Genomic DNA, 20,024 nt, shown 5'->3' with positions numbered 1-20,024 from the left:
TTTATGTAGATAAATTTATTATCGTAGCTTTTTGATCACGTATTTCAATTACACTCTTGACTGCTGGATCTGAACAAACCGAAACTGTATCCAAAAGTTGAATCGGCTTAAGGAGACTTGAGAAATGTACTGAAATTGTGTTGTTTTATGTTTATCTGGTCGTTTACTATATTCTTCGTTTGTACTTACTGTCTCTCACACTTAATTTCCATTCTCACCACAATTCGAAGTTTATCGTTTCTTCTGTAATACATCCCATCTACTTTGCTTTTTGGAGAAGGGAAGTTCACTGACTGTTCGATTTTATTTCTGTTTATTGCCGAGAGTGAGAAGATCGTGGTGTCAGATGAAAGGAACTAATCACTTTGAGAGATGCTCGAAAGTGGTCTCCAGTGTCAAACGAGAATTTTTGAAATAGCGTAAGACGCGGACTTGAGCGTAAAAGCATTCAGACGCAATTAAGTCCGGCTAGGCTAAGGTAAAAAGAAAACTGCCACGTTCTTCCTGGCACCTATCGTCCAGCGGACTCAAGATGCAATGGCCACTTTATCTGTCAACGTGACAATAATCCTGACTTCTGGTCCCATTTCGCATTTGGCGAATTTTCACAGTGGTACAGAAGCATCGTTGAACCGTTTCCAATGACACACACACATATATATATATATATATATATATACACCCAGCGATTTCTCTCTTTCACCCCGAATTAAACCCAGCTATGAAATAAAAACTGCATACCTATCTTCATTATCTCTGATCCAAAGCATGGTTTCAATCTATTCGAGACATTGACAGGTCAGTTACTTTGAAATGAATTCTACTAAGGAAAATTCTGACAGTATTCCTAACGTTTCAGATATTCAGTGTAAACTTCATCAGTTTTTGCACATTTTTCAGAACTAGTTTGAGGAAATATAATAATGTGATCAGCAAGTATTACCAATTCGAGTGTAATCTTGATTGTTAATTATTTGCGAAAACAAAGCGATCCCGCAGTCTCTATGTATATAAATCGTGCGTTATCGGAGTTTTCATATTACAACTTAACCATGCCTCTTCCGCAATAGAGATATCCTCGCTAAATAATTGCGTCGAGGAAAAGCTATCCAACGATCCAGAGAATGTAGATCCGGTTAGAGGAGGAGGAGGAGGAGGAGGAGGAGGTAATATCTTTGCCTGCGGTTTATCTGTCGGCATTCCCCAGCGTGTCGTATAGTAAAATGAATGCCGTATTCTCCTGAACTGCCAATGCAAATAAATACAAACTTCCAAAGGCGGTGGATGGTGGCTGCATCGTTCGAATAGTCCCCCAAAAATATTGTCATTTCACGTGTCCTTCCATCAAAAAACAAAGAATCGCTCGTTCGCCCATCATTCGTGAATCCAACATTTTTCGCTCCTTCCAAGTTTTGGTCCGCAAGGACGTCGAGGCCACTTACGATTGAACTTACACAGTTCCAGTAAGTCCATTTACATCAGATTTACCTTGCACTTGGGTGTCATTCACGGACCCCAATAGCACCTGGCGTCTCTTTTCTCCTCTGCTATACTCAGTAGCATGCGCAAGTATATATATATATATATATACGTTATGCAAGCTTGCACATGCCACATTGTATTCCGTGTACACAGACACGACGTGCATAGAAGATAGGAGACAGGAGACAGGAGACATCAACGCAACACGACTCTCCGGGGGGCAATTGACTTGTTCCAAACTACAGCCTCTGTTCGTCCCTTCCATAACGTGGTGCTGCCAGCAGTGATACATTGCAACTCGGTGGTTCTCAATCCAGAAATATATGAATTTTGTTTTGTATTTTGAGTCCTGTGAAACTGGCTTTCAACCTTTGCTTTGCAGAGTGAAGTGTCTTGAGCGTTTTGCAACTGAATCATTCTCAATTCAAGTTCATTCAAGTTGTATCGTTTTGTGCTTGCAATTGCACTGCGAAAATTGAGAGAACACTGCTTTCTTCCTTCCGGAATCATCTGAAAAAGCTGACTACTGCAGGGGCGACTGGATTTATCGGTTTTCCATTAATCAAATTTAACTTTAGAACGCTTTTACGCTACACCAATCATCGGCTTCACCCCTTGAAGCTTTAGCATTAATCATACTTTGACAGTTTTTCTCGTTTCCTGTCGGTACAAGGATTGCTTTGTCATCGCGACACGTGTCTAGCTTTGGTTGTCGTGATTATTCACCGTAGCTAAAACATGATTTTAAAAGCTCAAGCTAGATCACTTGCAGTCGTATAGTCGCGATAATTTACGATCGGTTGAGAAAATTGTCTTCTGCATCTCAGAGGCAAACCGCACATCTTGACTATTAATGAGAAAATATGATTACGAATAGCTCAGTATTCTCACGACGCGGTGCCAAGGGGACGAGTAGAAGACAAACTGCTTTAATTGGAATTGTATGCAAATCAAGCGAAATTAATAACCGTATTTAATTAATTGCCAACCGCAACATGGAAGTCTCGTCCAATTTTTTAAGAACTTATAAGTAAAATAATTTGCAATGATTGCTTGTGGCATTTACTGCTGTGTAGCCTGAGGTTTAGCCCCAGTGTTTCCCTACCAAAATCACATACCTCGAACTGAAACTCCACTTTCCATATACTTGGGTCTTTTCAGTTTATTCTTATTTATCATGCATTTGCATTTATGCAAAAATGAATTACACTAAAGTACGTTCAAACGCTGAGCTTACTTGAAGCACCTCGTTTGAAAGGTACACATTATGGAACGTAAAATGTCCTCTTACTTCCATCTTCCTCTTCAAAACCAGGCTTATATCTTGTTCAAGTTGGTTGACGCTCGGAGGAAGAAATCGATCCGTAATTACTTTCTAATTTAGTTTAGGGATTCAGGGTGCTTTATTAGATGGTCCTTTAATCGCAGTCAGTACTCAAAGTGAAGAAAAAAACTTTGACTCATCGCCAGTCGTGATCAAATATTCAAATAGAAACGTGAGACGATTCAATTTCAGGTTATAATCTGTATCAGTAAACAGTTCGCGAATACAGTTCAAATTCATTTTCCGGTAGCACATGACGCTAGTTTTGCAATTGAACAATGCAACTCTCTGCATATCGAAGCTGGCACTGTCGAAGACGATTAATTCTTTTCCACCGTGCATCATAATGCCTGCTTTGGCAACTACCGCACGTTTAAGAAGCTCGTAACCTTTATCGAAATTCGATAGCCTGACTAGTCCTGCATATGCATTGGAGGCAGGTGACTCCAACGTTTCTTTCCCTAAAGCTTCTTCCGAGGAAATAGCGTTCCGCCTCATGTATTTATTGTATCGAGTTTCGATTACGCGAGGCAGCAGGAGTTTGTTAGTATCCTCGGATCGCTACTAGAGATCTTCACCGATTCCCTCCTCCGAGTTCGAGAAAGTAGTCGACTGAATGGCGTTAAGGATAAATGTGCGATCTTCGATTGTTCTCAAATTCGTGCCAAAGTGGATATTCTTAGGGGACGTAGAAGGCCCCCGAACGAGCAAGAAGAAAATGGGACGGAAAACGATGATGACGGTAAAAAGAAGGAAATAAAAGTGACCGATCTTCAAATTTGCATTCGTATTGCCAATTTCTTGGACCCAATTCAATTCAAAGGCAACTTCGCAGTGAACAAACAGTATGTGTGAGTTTAAATCGCGATTACTCTCACAGAGTGCGTGCAATTTCCCGTCGCGTCGGTTATCTTTTGGCTTGCCGAATTCTATATCTCCTGGCGATCCTCCCCTTGACAGCGATTAAAATCGGCAGTGGCGTGGATTTGGGAATTACTTCGCCTGGAAGCTTTCTTCCCTTCTTTTATCTAGACTTTGATAACTGACAGCCTCGGCGTGCTTTATCTTTTGTCGTCGTATAAACGAAGCGGGGTGAACGTTGCAAAAAGGAAACTGAAACACTCGTAAAGTTTCCAGAGTTTTCAACCAGCAGACTCGTGATTTGGATTGTGAAGCTCTTCGCGTTTCTGGGACTCCATTAGACATTCTTTTAGCAACATCGAGCTGTTGAAATAGAAGTGAAAATAAGACCAGAGCAATGAATTGTCCCGACCAAGGATTGGCTGATACCGACTTACCTCTTCGCTTCTAACTATATACTTCGCCTTTACTGTGTGCTCACGGCTAAAACGCGAAGAGGAAATGCAGTCAGGAAAATGCTATCCATTTTCAAGAGCCACTGTATCACGTTACGAAATGGAAGGACATATCTCATCCTGAACCTTGGCAATAAGTATTGATACAAAATGTTGAAGTTCTTCCTCCAAGTTAGTTCACAGCTTGAATATGGGAATCAGAGCTGCTACAGGAAGACGTCATTACGAAACGGTGTTGTGCAAAATGAAAGAATGACGGAACAGCGTCGGCTGCTCATTCAATTCATTCGTGGTTATAGATGATGAACATAATATTTTACTGGTGTCCAATTACGACGACCCTCTATTACTAACAGCGGTAGAAACGAGCCATCGTGAAACAGCTTTGCTGCTGAATACCGCTTAACAAATCCTCGCTATCCGTCGTAATGAAAATAGCTCAACCACTCATGAGGAAGAGGATTTCTTCACGAATATCGTTCTCTCTCATCAACCTTCTGGCGGTAGGTCAGGAGGATTTTTAGCTTTGAACGTTGAATAGAGGGAATGTAATGAGACCGCGAGCTCCTTGCGTTTCCTATTCGCGTCTTCTCCATTCCCTTTTTTCTCTCACTCGCACCTTTTTTTTTTTACACCTTTTTTCTCTCATAGCAGCACCATGTCAGTCAGCTCTATTGATCCGACTTTATTCGAGGTATAAGGAAAAATTAGTTTTCGTTTTATGAAACAGAGAATGTTGCTGATAATAGAATATTTCAGAATCTTGGTCATCGTCTAAGCAACTATGGAATTTTTATATAGAGCCGATGGCATGAGCAAACATCTTGCAGTAATGTATCGACGAGACTATGGAAATTTTCTTTTCCTTTCGTTCTCCTTGTTCACAACGTATTTCAAAAAGAAATTCATGTACATTTTTTATTATCTTTTTGTTGTACAATCTCCAAGGATCTAGTGAACAAGATTGTGAAGCACTATCAACGGATGGTAAAGTGCAGATTACGACTTAAAAACTAATCTTACCTAGAATTTATACGAGATCACTGTATTAAGGCCCCGCTGACCTGGCATGTCATATATATATTTCGTGACGTCAGAAGCGGGGAAATTGGGTGAAAACGCTTATACGAATCCTGCGATAACGAGAGTATGAATCTTACTCGGAAATATTTTAAATCGTAGCTTGAATAATAGTGTACGTGTGAATCTCAGTCACTGCTCAGGCAAATCGCTGATAATGTTTATAATAAAGAATGATGAAGTGAATAAAATCACGCGACAACAAACATGGCCGGTCGGAGCTACCGCATGTTGAATATTCACTGATTGCACTGTTCCACAATTTCTCTCACCCTCGCCAGGGAGATTCACACGTACAAAAGCACACACGTTATCCGGGAAAACTTATACTATCAGTTATTTTTTTGTGAACATGGCTCGATTCGTATACGCGTTTTTCATGTGACAGCAGCCCGTTTATGGTCCACAAGAAGTATGTTCCGATCTGTAACTGACATCATTGGTTGGATCTAACAGAACAAGCCAATGAAATCAGCGGCCTTAGTTCACCGTTCAACGTTCAGAGGCGCTGCACGTATTTATGACGTCACGATTTGATATTTTCAAGTCACTTCAGCGGCACCTTAAGATCTTCGAATCTAGATTCTTGAATGCCTTATTTTATTTTCATATGAAAGTTGCAAGTCAATTGTAAATAAAAAATTGACGAGAGACAAACTTTACGACTTTTTCGTCGTTTTCATACGTGCAGACGCTTGTATAAAATAAATTTCACAGATAAAACTACCCTCTGTGTCATTTCATTGATCCCATCGCTCTTAAATTTCACTCGTCTTTTAAAGTATAAAATTAACTTCCCAGCCGAAAATCATGTGAATTTTATATATCGTAATACATAAAATATTGTCACGGATGGAATCGATGCGATGAATTAGAAACGCGAAGGTGCATTTAGCGAAGCGATGCAATTTCTGCCGTCTATAAATTTTATATCGATATGTTGAGAACTAGGATAAATCGATTAGTCGACTGAATATCGAAATTCATTTATCCTCGAACGCTCGCTCTTCTTCATATTTACGTAAACTATGACCAATAATTTGAGTCATTTTATTATATCGTCCGATTGGAAATCGTTTCGGCTCGTGAAATTTACCGAGGCAATGAAATCGAACCTAACTTACGTGTCGAGTGATCGAATCTCCTTTTTTTTTTTTTTTTGCAAATCATTTTTCTCCGAGTATAAAAGAAAAGTATACAGAAAAAAAACAGTTATTTCCTTGATCCGGGAGGAAATTGGGTTCTGGCTCTCCCTCTATGACGGATTTTATATTTTTTCACTACTCTCACATCGGTTTCATGCTTCACGCCACGTGCTTCAGCAGTTAAACTCTTGTATATCTACCAATACGCAAACTTTGCCTATTCCTGGTTCAATCCGTGTTACGGATATAAAAGAAATTTACATTTTAATAGGAACGCCTCATATCATTGTCCCGCTCTGCATCCCTGCAATGCGTGTACTAAAAGTATGCGATGCACTTTTACCATCGCATACGAGGTTACGTATAACTAGTATTTTAACCCGCCAGAGAAAAATAAAATAACACGAGAAGTTTACTGCAACCCTCTAAAAAACAACGTTTAGAATAATGTTTATTCGACGAGATGCAAACCCGTCCGTAATAATAATCTACCGCACAATTATCCTTATCTTAGTTTTTCCCTCTTTCAAAATGATCCACTATTCCCAGGAAAAATTTTTCCTTACCGTTATTATCCGTTTTTTTTTAGTTCAACCGTATTGAAAACTTGTTACCATTTCATTCGTAAAGTTTAAGCGTAATAATAAATTATCAGTTTCTAGTGAGCAATCATTCCTGAAATCTAGTTGATAATATTTGCTGAAAATATCTGCCTGTTGTAATTATTTGCAAACACACCGCTTAATGAGGTACAAAAGAATATATATACGTACGTATGTAGTCGTAAACGAAATAAAGGATAAGCCGCTGCGTTGAGATTCGCGAAAATCCTTTACCCGCAGTAATTAACGATGTACCAGGAACCGGTATGGGTAGACAATTTAATTAATTGCGGAAGATCGTATCGCGTGTGGAGGGAAATATTTTACGGTAACCGTGCGCAATTCCGTGAAATTACGAATTCACGCGTGCCTATGCATCACAGAGAGGATAACAGGCAACTCAGAAACGCGTGTTTCGCTGATTTATGCGTCTGGACGTTGTAACATCGGTGCAACGTGCTCCGAACTGCTGAGAGAAACTCCGTCGTTCTCCGTCAAAATTTTCTCTTTCCCACTGCGAATCCGTGTCTGCAAAGGATACGACGTCGAAGACATCCTAGCAATTTCTTCCTTGTATACGTGCAAGTCCTGTCATCACTGATGGTACCTCAAACACACCTAGAATAGTTGAAATTTCTGTAACTAACAAATTTTTACAAAATCATTCGAATCTGCGTTGCGAAACTGGGAATAAGACTTCCGGCTCATTTTATATTTTTATCGCACTGCAGGCACATGTGATATGCGCATACTTACTTATAATCAGACACTGACTAACCTTGAGTCGAATGCGAATGACGCAAGCCTTTAGTAGGTGCTACTGTCCGCACTCTAATCGTCGTAGTAAAATTATTGCGATACCTTATATATAATACCTTCGTACAGATCGGCTGGAGAATGATAAGGTGCGAATCTAAAATTGATTTAGTCTAGTGGTATGGATTTAAATTGATCGACGTTCTAAGGCGACAACAACTCGGTTTCTTTAACATAAAAACCCGCAGGTGCTCGGAACGGTCATTTTACTGCAGCGTTATATTGCTCTCAGCATCTGCGCTCCGAAGCTAGGGGTCTGGTCTTTTTTCTATTTTCTGTCCGACTAACCACTCCAGCATCTGCTGTTTACTTATATGTAAACTTCACCTCTTCACGTTCACCATGCGCCAATTGTACCAGGTATTCACTTATGTGACGTTTTCTGAACGAGTTATAAAGTGCCAATCAGAAATTCTCTATCCGGGAATAGTATATTGTGTTACAAGTGCGGAAAGTAAGCGATTTCCTATAAGTCTGAAATTTACAACGTCAGTCTCAAAAGCAAGTCGCATTCCCACTTGTGACACGCACTTTTTTTCCAATACTCGTGAAAAAAAGTTTCATTTGAGAGCTGCAACGAAGTTGCCGCTGACAGCACGTGAAAATGAGGTTAGGTTACCTCTACGATCATTTTCGGTGTGGAAAATTGAGCTATTCGAAAATGCGCACGTCCCAACGAAAACCCTCGTGTGTAAAATATAGCATTTCAGTTATGCTTATGCGCCAACGTTGCTTTACCGTATCGTGCGGAAATGAGCCACCTTACGCTCGCTCCACAGGCTTAGAAAATCCAAAATTTGAAGCAGGTGTTGAGAAACATAAATAATTCTCGAATGACCGTATACTCTTTTCGATATCAGAGTACCTATCATAATCTTTAAGTTACATTTATTCTAAAGTTTATCATTTTTCCTTTTGGATAGCTTAACAAGTTTAATTTTTTCTTTAATATCTTATTATTATTATTATCATCAGTGTAGAGGTTTCAATCAAACCTGATTGATCGAAATTTTATCTACTTATGAAAGAATTAGGGTAAAATTTTAGTAACCCAGTTTATGCTGTGTGAAAAAACGGAGGGTCGAAATAATTGAAAGAAGCCTAGGAAGGCGACGGGAGTTTTGAGCAGTTCGATCCAGAATTTCGGAAATATTTGTCAGTCAACGAGCGACTGACGATGAGCCGACGGAAATGCGCGAGTGCGCCTGCCTATGGACTTGCATTATTAACGCAGCACAGCCGTGTATGATACCGGCTGAAAAACTCTCATATATATTTATATCGCGAAATCCTCGTTAAAATTTATGACACCGCGACGGCGACGAAGACCCGCCTTCGACTCGTCTCTCAGTCGCAGTCGCCTGGATTAGACTTTAAACTCGAACGCTACATGCAACGGTATATAACTATATACATACACGCCTCTGTTTTTCCTTCTTTCGCCATCCAGCTTGCATCCCTCTCTCTCTCTCTCTCTCTCTCTCTCTTTTGCCCTTACTCTCTCCCCTTGATTTTCATAAATCAAATCCTTGAAAGCTTTTACGTGTGAATTAGCGCTCTATCGATGTGCCGAAATGTACAGGCAGCTGCGGTTTCTCCGCGGTTTCAAGTATCAAGTGGTTGAAAGTTTTCAGCTGTACGTACCTAATACTTATCCCTGATGCTAGGTAGTAGCTACGCAACATGCCCGGTCTGATATATCACATACTTTCGCGAAGTATAGCTCATACATACTCGTTAATAAATTTTCCCGCCCGTTTTCGCGGTGCTCCGCAGACTCTGACGAATGTCGGTGTTTCACTAATACATATTTTTGCTTTGAAATTTGTCCACCCACACTATTTGCAAGACTGACATTCGCCAGAATTATTTAATACTACGTTGTAGGCTGGCTTGAGACTAATATCCTCAATTCGCTTTAACCGTTTTCGATTATATTTTATGTATCCGTATAACAACCAGTTTCTCCGACAGAAGTTGATATACGAGAGATGCTGTACGAGAGATTGAAGTTTATAACGAAAAAATAAGAACTCAATACTCGGCAAATATATCACATTTACGCGAAGAACATACGTACCTACGGGCAACGCAGCAGCCCAAGAAGCTTGAATAAATCCTGAAATAAGTCAAGCTCAGCGCTTCAACGCGACGAGAAGTGTAACGAAGAAGAGGAAAAAAAATATTCCTCTGGGACCCAGACTCGATATACTCTGTGTTACGTGACGGATGCAAGAGACCTCGAGTACCTACCGAACCATCAGGATCCAGTCCTAACTTTGAGGTTAAGGAATAGGTTGTTGGCAGTGGACACTTTCTGTTACAAAATCCTGGTCAACTTTCATCCGAGAAATGTGATTCTTCTTTCTTTCTTTTCTATTTTAATATACTAGAATGGTTGAAACTGATTAGAGAAGGAGGGAAGAGGGTAAGAGCAGAATTTATGGTACGTGGTTGGATTTTTTTAGCTTCGTCACTACTGATAGTTTCTTTTCACGGGAACTCGCAAGTTCTAACAAAAATGACGCTGCTGTTGAACTTTTAAACTTTTAAGACTTCAGAGAGCACAGATCGTGAGTGACTTTGTTGATTTCGACAACGCGTCGAGTATGTTTCTGCAGAATTCTGCCAAACTCATCGACGCAGATTTCGTCTCAGACTGATCAACCAAGAAAAGTTCTCTTCTTCTCTCTTCCCATTTTAATTTACCCAATATTCGAGATGTTAAGTCGGAATCAATAATGATTTGAAGAAAGTGCAGTGAATAAATTGCGCACTGAAAACAATAGGATTTATATATATGCTAGGGTGGCGCGAAAAAACCGACTATTTTTTTTTTCGAGTCTCGTGTGACAAAATGTTAGTTTTTGATGTTTTAAGATCCCGCTCCAAAGGACAGCTAAAAAAAAAATTTAAGAGGTCGCTCCAAATTTTAAAAAATGTCAAAAATCGTTAAAAAATTAAATTAAAAAAATTATACTTTCAGTATTTTGTTCGATTTTTAATTCATGTCGTGGTGTATTGTTGTCGATTCTTTCTTACTAAATTAAAGAAAAAAAAATTATGAAATTTTAATATGAATATTAAAAGGACGCTCGAAAAGATCTAAATAAATGAACCAAAAAATTGAAAAAAAATTATGAGAGACCTTTCAAAATTCAAATTTTGAACTGAAAATTTCGGAAACTTATTTTTTTTTGTCTATAAAATTATACCGTAACGAGAAAAAAATTATATAAAAAAAAAATCGATTTTTGACGATTTCTGACGTTTAAAAAAATGCGGAGTGACCTTTTGAAATTTTTTTTTCGAACTGTCCTTTGGAGTGGGCTCTTAAAACATCAAAAACTAACATTTTGTCCCACGAGACTCAAAAAAAAAATTGTCGGTTTTTTTGCGCCACCCTAATATATACATATATTCATGTATTTCGCTTCTCGTATATAATCATTTATTATTATTTTTCAATAAAACCAGATTATATTTTGATGTTGAATGAATGTAAACGGTCGAGAGCTTGCTTCCAACGATCTGTCGTCGCAGTTGTTTCCATGGCAATCTTGGAATCTCCATCTCGGAGTTCTAGACTTATTCGCCATAGTCTGGCGTCTAGACTCAATCTCTATTATTAGCCCCATTAGCCATATCGAATCGCAGTTTTTCCAAGAAATTAATACCACTGCTTGTACCAGTAGCTCAAATTAATTCTGAAGTTGAAGTTTCCGTCGAATCATGTAGTCGTCAGATAACCAGTATTTCCAAAACAATCTAATGCAATAATCGACGAAAGACGAAACGGCGTTCCTCCCTCGCCTAGCACGCGCTAAATCAAATCCCGTTTCTCCACCTTGGAAATCCACACATCCACACACCTTTACTACATCAATTTCCCCCAGCATAGACTTCTAAACAACGTTAAATCAGAAAAGGGAAGAGACTAGGCGCACCGTCAGCACATCGCGATGCGCTCACGCCTATCTTATTGAAGGTTATACTTAGATGGTAAACTAATGATCCACGGCTATGTAATATTTCCCAAGAGACAAGAACCTGCTCATGACTGGGAACTTGCTAATCGACGTTATAATCCCCTCACCATTCGCGGTAGCGCCTTTACCTGCTGTATGAGAGCAACCACGGTTTGCACCAAATCAACATCATTGTAGTTTATATTTATAGTTATATGGTTTCGCTGAAAAGATCTAGAGATTGAAATCAATGATTGATCAGAAAATCTGACAGTGAAACTGCTTCATAAATAACACTAATGTCCTTCAATTTACATGCCGTATTGACATAAAAAAAAGAGAAAATCAATCACTACTTAAAAAAAAAAAACGCTTTCACATGTTGAAAGTTCAACTTTGTGAAAATCTTCCGCGATGAGTGAACGTCGCCAAAATTCCCGCGATCTTTCCTGAAGCTCGTTTGTCTGCGGAAATTCATCATGGTTGACTCGATACTCGTTGGGGCGCGATGAAGGAGGCAACCGTGAAGAGGCTTTGTTCTCCTTTCTCTTCGGCTTCGGTACGCGATTTTATTTATACCCTTAGACACAGAGAGAGAGAGAGAGCTAGAGAGAGAGAGAAACTCTTCGTTTCGCCGGCAATCAGTTGACGAAATTTTGGGCCAAAAAAATTTGATGAAAGGTTTGAAACCCGCAGCTACAGAAAGCTGACGTGAAATTCAAGGAGATAAGCTTCACGTCTCAACGCCCTGCACTTTGGTTTCTGCACCCCTGCGTCCTGCGAGTTTTCGGTCAAAGTCATTTCCTGTTTAAACAACAGATTTTCGACAAACAAGAAACCCTACACCGTCTGAAGTAGGTGCCCGTATATTCTCGTCGTCAGAATCCTCTTCGCCTTCTTCCTATCAATCTTTGGAACATGTTGGCTGCCGCACTTTGCTTCGCATAATCATGATAATAATAATCATAATGTATCTCAGCTTTCTTCAAACGACGTCATGTTTTAATTGATACACGAGCATAGATTGAGATTTGCTGAAAAAAATTACTCGCGGAATGAACACATCCGCTTTGGCTAAAGGGACTTGGACTATTGAAAAATATTTAAGATTGAAAGGAAGTCCAAGTTGTGGGATTGGGTAGAGAAAAGACCAGACAAGGGTCATAAATTTTTAAGACGCGGACGCGGTAGGAGAAAATTTTAGCTATTAGGTACCTACTTTAAACGTTGGACATAGAAAATATGGATAAAAAACTGAAGGATCCAGTGAAAGTTAACGGAAAACATTTGGGGAACGGATGTGTCGTTGTAAATTATATCCTCCGAGGGTTTTGCGGCGTTAACACATAACTTTGACGTCACTCCATTAATTCGCTTTTCACCACTTGAAAGGTATCGCTTTGTTAGTGTCGAGTAATATCTAATACTTGACGAGCTTTCACAGCTTCACCCCTCAGCCTGCTAGTGACATCCCTCTGTTCCAGTGAATAAACTTCTGAGATAATTGATTTACACTCAAGATTAGCACGGTGTCATTTTCCAACCACCGAAATAACCCCCGGGGGTGGCAGACAGCTGATGATGGCCAGCTCGCAAAAGGGTATCGATTGAGAAATTGACAAGTTGCTAGAGTTGTCAACAGTTGACTGAAGAAACGTAGATTCACAGAATAACCTGCAATGTCAAACGCGATTTTGTAAGCTCCCTTTCGTTTGATTTATCTTTTTTATACGCTACGCCAACTTCCGATTTCACCAATTTTTCTTTGCCAACTTGTCCGAGTAAATCAACGTAGATAGAACGCAGATAGGGTTGAAAAGCTTGGATTTAAAGTAATGAATGCTGAAGAAGCGATATGCATGATGACTGCGTCAACGTTAATATATTAAATTATAAAAGAGGGTTAAAAATTCTTTCCAATCAGATTATATTCCTCGTTACTAACGTTCGAATAACTTTGTTCCCTGTTAATGAATATTCATCAAGATTTGTTATATTTTTTTTACTCTTATCCTGTATCCTTTCGTTTTCCCCTTTTCTCTCGCCGCTTTTTTTCTCATTCACAATCGCCGCCATGAGGTGAATCCGGAATTTACTTTTCCGTTGTTCCTGTATTTTAGTTTCTTCCTCAGCGATGTACAAAAGCACGTCATCATATTTATTCAAGCGCAACTCTCGCGAGGATTTATTTATGCGTATGTATGGTTTGTATTCGTATAAAAAGTACAGGGGGAAACGAAAATGCATCGCGAACACCCAAACGGCCTGCAAGCAACTCGAAGCTCTGAGGTTTTTAACAACAAAACTTTACGCAGCTTTTTTCCATTCAGTTTGTAACAGAATGTCAATTCCTCCACGTCACGTGATACCAATTTCCTAATGGACCGATCCAACAACCCTTGGATATATAGGTATGTGTAGTATATATAACGTATATATCAAGTAAATATATTTTTTTTCTCGAGGCAGATATCTATACGTGTAATATTCCTATAACTTACGTATATTTCACAAAAGAAATACTGTCTTCCGACTTATTTTTCCACTTACACAACTTCCAGCGTCTTTTTTCGTGCCTTCTGTCATTTATAATGTTCCCATTTCAATTCTCATTTTTGTATTCATTAGCAACATCAGAAGAATGTGTAACTTGCGCAACTCAGTGAATACTTTTTCGGGAACAAACATAATCCAGCTTCAAAATCTTCAACTTTACGATATTCAACTTTATTAATTATAACCGAGTTCACGTCGTTTACATTCAGTATCGTAATAAGCATCTAATGAAAATTAATTATTTGGGAAAATGAAAGAGAAAATTTTAGCGAAAATCTTTGTTGCACCTGGAAAAAGTTAATGTTGTTTCAGCCCTTTCGTTTTCGTCAAAAATTCAACAGCCTCCCTCGTCCAAACAGAGATGATCGTGTATGTGTGCGCACATTTGGCCTTTGATTTCCGTTATGATGTTGCTCGTATTATACCGACGTCATCTCGAGAATCAGCTCGTTAAACTGTACCAGCAAAGTCCCTGCGCCAAGGCGTTAAGTTTCGAGGTTTAATTTATGATCGTGTTATATCAAACGTATAAACGTCAGGTTTGAAAGCATTCTTGGAAACTTACTTAACCCGGTTCTTCTAGTTGAATTTTTTACGCACGCGTAGAAGCTCGCGGCGTGAGTTTATAATTCTTGGCGCAGGTCGAGGCACCTAATTCGCGCCAAAAAGTGTTTCAGTCAAGAATTTGAAACACGTGCTTTTCCATCTCTCCCTAGAGCAAGTCGTATATCGTCTTATCTAGGACGATATAATATGGCGCGTGTATACTTCACGTTCGTTCCTTAGTTTTGGCTCACAATCAGTTGCCTCTCTTGGTCACTGAAAGACAAATTTTACTCGTCTTAAGGATTAAGTCAGAATTTTCAAGGTGCAACGCGACTCTCGTTAAGTTACTACGTTAATTAGACTAAAGATAATTAAATGCGAGACAAAGGGCTGCAGGAATAAACGTCCGGTTAAAATATCTTTTATTTTTGATTAGCAGAGATTAAAATTTTACTTTAATAATTCTTCAGAACAAACAATTTCCATACGATTCTCCTCGTTGTCGCCAAGTTATGTCCAAGTACCACAATTTAAGCTTAGAATTGTCTTTTATTAGAGTTTTCTGCAGTGATCGAGTACAAGAGAATTGTAGTAGTAATAGAAAATCAATTCATAAACTGAATACGTGCGAGTAATGTAATCGAATAGAATGTATTTTAAAATGCAATATTTTTTTAGTAGTAAAAAAATCAACGTTTGTATGTATCGTTTAAAAATATTGTCAATTCGTCACAAATTTAGAGATTGCATGATTATTCTATAATTCATACAGTCACAGAGGATATTCATCGTCCGATATTACACATCGATGAATTGTTGTTGTTGTTGTTGTTGTTGTTTTTGCAAGAAAAATATTTTTTAATTAAGCGTTTAGTTATCATAAGCTTCTCACCTGTAACTCGTAACAACGGTTCTACGTTGCAGACTTTTTGTAGAATCATTTGCATACAAAAATGCCTTATTGTTCGTAAAAATTAACCTTGACAAGTTGCCTCAGGTAAATAACAAAATAAAATAATTGCTTAAATTGAAATTTATTATTTATCTTTTTGTTTGTGTCAAGGAGATACTATTTGAATTAGATTCAAGTACGTACAATGTATTAACTTTAGTTTTACAATTTTTTCGCCCATCTTTCGAATAAAAAAACATGACGTTACTTCCATTGCAGTTGTACTTTCGTCATGCATAATTATAGACACTCGTCGAACTTAGAGGCTTCGCTGTGGTCACTTTGACCATTTCTTGTTCGCCTCGACGCCACGTATGTACGTATATATATCTATATAGGAACCTAAATCGCCGACCACACAGGCCGCGAAAACTAACTTTAGCTCAATTGCCGCGTTAAATTGGAGTCGAAGTGTTATGTGTCAGTCAAGAATCGTTAATTGGTACGTATTCAAACTGTATACGAAAAGACCCTCGCGAGACACTTGATTACAGCCACCACTTCTACATGGCTTGCCAAATCTTGAATAAACGCCGGCGATACGCGTTAAGCTGATCTATCGTGCTTCCGGTCACGAGGAATCTGTCATGTGATGGTGCCAATTTCAGAGGGGGGGGTGCAGGAAAATCTGAAAACAACGAAAACAGAACGCCATTTGTAAAATTGTGAAAAAGAACTTGATCAGTAATTTATAGCAGAATAACAAATTCAAAGATGGACAATATTAATATTGCAGTGTCTATAACTGACAAGGATTGAATATTGGATATTAAATTTTGAAATTTCGCTTCAGACCTTGTACGATAACTCGATAAACTCTCAGGATATATTGGTTTCTAAACTTTCGGTTTTTTAATATCGTCTCCACTTTAATGAATTCAACCGTGCGGTTGGAATTATCTGCATCGAATCGTATTATGTAATCTTGAATTCGATCGTCGGCGGTTTTTCGCGACGTTGATTAGTCGGCTTTATCGGGTCACTTCATATACGCCGGTGAGGTGAAAAAAGAGAAGAAAAAATGAGCGCAACGGAGGAAGGAGAAAAAATTGATGCTTTAAGGCACTTTTATTCGTCCACTAAATCACTACGACGGAGGTCCGTCGTCACCTATGAGAATTAGTAAGCCATTCGTTTAGGGTACAATTTAGGTTGAATCCGTTAAGCATTTTTCCCCTAATTGCTTAAAAAATAAAAGAAATAACTGGTATCAGGTTGAATATTTTTTTTAAATCGAATATGAAGGACTTACGTTTTTTAAACTTGATGTAAGAACGATGAATTATTTTTATCTTCTGAAAAAAAAAAAAAATAAATAAGGAAAGAAAAGAAAAAAGTTGAGTATTTTTAGGGTTGCAATATTTCACGAATATTTATATTCCATTTCGACGATTATAATATATTGTACAAAACAACAACGTCGACTGACAGATCGTTTGTCGATATTGTTTTCTTACTTCTGTGACGAGTCTCGGATTTCCTATCCATCAAACTATCATCCATAGCTTGCCTGCAAATTTAATAGATACTTTCTTTTCTTTAATGGTAAATATCGACGATGGCATGGCTAATGTTATAGAAAAGGGTATGAATATCCTTATACTTGATCATTAAAAAGGCTTCTTTTCTCTGCCATTTTTATTACCAATACCGACAATTCCTGATCGACATGAAAAATGCTGTCACATTTATCGATACGCGTAATTGTCGTCACTGACCAATCATCGATAAACTAATCGTTACAGGAGTTTGTAAAAATGTGACCATCCAAAATTAGCTATCACTGATGTGAAGAATCGAGTTCTAGAATAGTTACAAAATAATCCTAACGTTAATGAATCTGTTTTTCTTAATCAGCAAACTGTAACTTATATTCAAAGAAAACATATGGCTATGAAATTTATCTCACGCCGGTGAAGATTATCTTTAGATACATAGATCGAAACGTACAAAAAAGCTACTATAACGCGCCAAATTAAAGCCTGGATCGTGGAACGATAGTGAATTATTGTAATCTTGTATCCTCTACGAATGATGTACATAATCTACGCAAATAAAAGTGAACAAGTTGACGGGAATGAGCCGCGTAGATCAGCAGCTAGACGGGATGTATTATTTCAGTCCAATCAACGGCATTCCTTAACCACAAATAGTTTAGCCGGTGTCGATGTCGTCCTTAGGTCTCGGACACTGGCAGCGACACTCGTCGCTTGCATAACTTTGCAGGCCTGGAATGAAAACAGAGCAATGAAAAGTAACACGACTCAGGCACGCGTCGTCTTTCTCGATCTCCATCCGACTGCTACGGACGGTCGGCGGTGTCCTTTGTGCATCCGCCAACGCAAACATACCTCGATTTATCCGTGCATGGTGGTTTGCACTCTTCGACATTTGACGAATTTGTTATTTATTTTTTCAACGTTTTTTCACATTGTAATTTTGCTTTTTTTTTTTCATTTGCTTTTTTGTATATGCAAATGTATAGTAGATCACACTCGGATATATAATCTATTCGGTACTATCTAGTGAGGATCTCTGTCTTTCATACCTAAGATTCTTATTTGATATATATATATAAAGATGTTTCGAAGTTTCACCCGCGTGTAGAAAAAAAAAAATGAAACTCTGGTCCAATTTTCCGAACCAATTTTCATATCACTGTGCATCTTGAATTTTTTTTGTTTTTGTTTTAATCTATCCATCGATTTCATCCTCTCGACAAAGTTATAATTTTGAAAATGCAACTCAGCCGTTTATACTTGAAAAGATGCAAAATTTCTTTACATACTGAATTACCGAATACTTATTTTCTCGGTCGATTTTCAATTATAAAAAAAAAAGTATTATTTTTTTTTTTTTTTTGCTACACTTATCTTTAACAGATATTTCATACAATAAATAATTCGTACCTATACACATATATTCTGTTTATACAATTCGAAATATACGCTAGAGGAATTGCATACACAGAAGGGAACATATTTTTTGCAGTACATATGTTATATTCAATTATTCAAACAATTAAGTATATTAATTAAGAAGGTTACAGTCTTCTTTGGATCATATCACATCAGCCATTAACTGTAAGTTTATTTATTATTGTGTTATTGTTTTGGTATACTTGTAAATTTTTTCGCACCCCAACTATGCATAACATCAATAATCTTATAACCATACTGTATGTATTTTAATTCAGTTTAGTAAGATGAAAAAATCTTGTGAACCCAATATTTTGAAGGTTCAATTTTTTTCGCAAATGTTATCGTTGATTTATCATAAATATACATACGAATCGCAAATGTTGTGGAGAAAAAAAAGAATTCGATAGCTTTAGAATATTCTCTCGCTATAATAGCCGGATGATCGTTACAAAAGCACTTTACCTGCACCGTTAAAATCTCAAAAGCACCTCTCATCTGAATATGTCCATCCAAAACCACCTGGGCTTTCTAAGATAATAGCGTGCATCTCATTTCTTAGAATTCTCTTGAACATATCATCGTTCTAAGTTTTCAGAGAAGGAAGTAAAGTAAGAGAGTGCGTGTGCAAGAGAGAGAGAGAGAGGGAGAGAGAGCTGAATTAGAGACTCGAGGACGTCTGCAGCGTGTGCGAAGATAGACTTGGATGGTTTCGCGTGTCCTAAAGCCCCGTCCGACAAATCTCCGGTGTTTGCAAATTCGCCGCCGTCTGTAACTCCTGGCAACCCGGACGCTCCTCCTCCGATTTATAAATACTCAACGACCGTCTGCCACTGACATTGGCGACATTTTTTAGATACGCAAAATTCCAACGTCGTCCGAACCGTCTCTGCTTACTCTCCTTTCTCCCCCCCCCCCCCCCCTCCTTCCCTCCTCCTTACCATCCTTCTTCGCTGCCAGATGTTCTCCTCGCGAGCACACTTCTCCTCCAAATTCTTTCCATCCCGTCGCGTTCATTAATAAAACCGGGCAGCCACACTGTCGCAACGCTGCGAAGCCCGCAGCACCTGTTGTTCGTAAATTGAGGTTTATTACCGGGATGAATTCTTGACAATTTTCTACGTAAGCAACGCGATTGCAATTTTCCTTCCACTTCTGCAACGAAAACCCGGATATGACAAACTGGCAGTCAGCCACTTGTAAAGCCACAAGTTCAATCTCAGCGTCAGCCCTTCGAAATTGACTAATCGCGAACTAGTTATTCGCCAATTCAAATGCTGCGTGAAATTTTGCACGGTAGTGTAGAAGAAACTGCGAAC

At 38.5% G+C, this 20,024-nt stretch overlaps 1 protein-coding gene across 5 annotated transcripts in view; it reads left to right on the top strand.

The window, feature by feature from the left end:
- Nucleotides 1-20,024, top strand: part of LOC124416619 (stress-activated protein kinase JNK) — a 103,429-nt gene that overhangs the window by 57,894 nt on the left and 25,511 nt on the right. The window lies entirely within an intron of this gene.

The sequence above is a fragment of the Diprion similis genome, chromosome 2, assembly GCF_021155765.1.
Source record: "Diprion similis isolate iyDipSimi1 chromosome 2, iyDipSimi1.1, whole genome shotgun sequence".
Classification (NCBI taxonomy): domain Eukaryota; kingdom Metazoa; phylum Arthropoda; class Insecta; order Hymenoptera; family Diprionidae; genus Diprion; species Diprion similis.
This window is presented reverse-complemented; position numbering and strand designations above follow the sequence as displayed.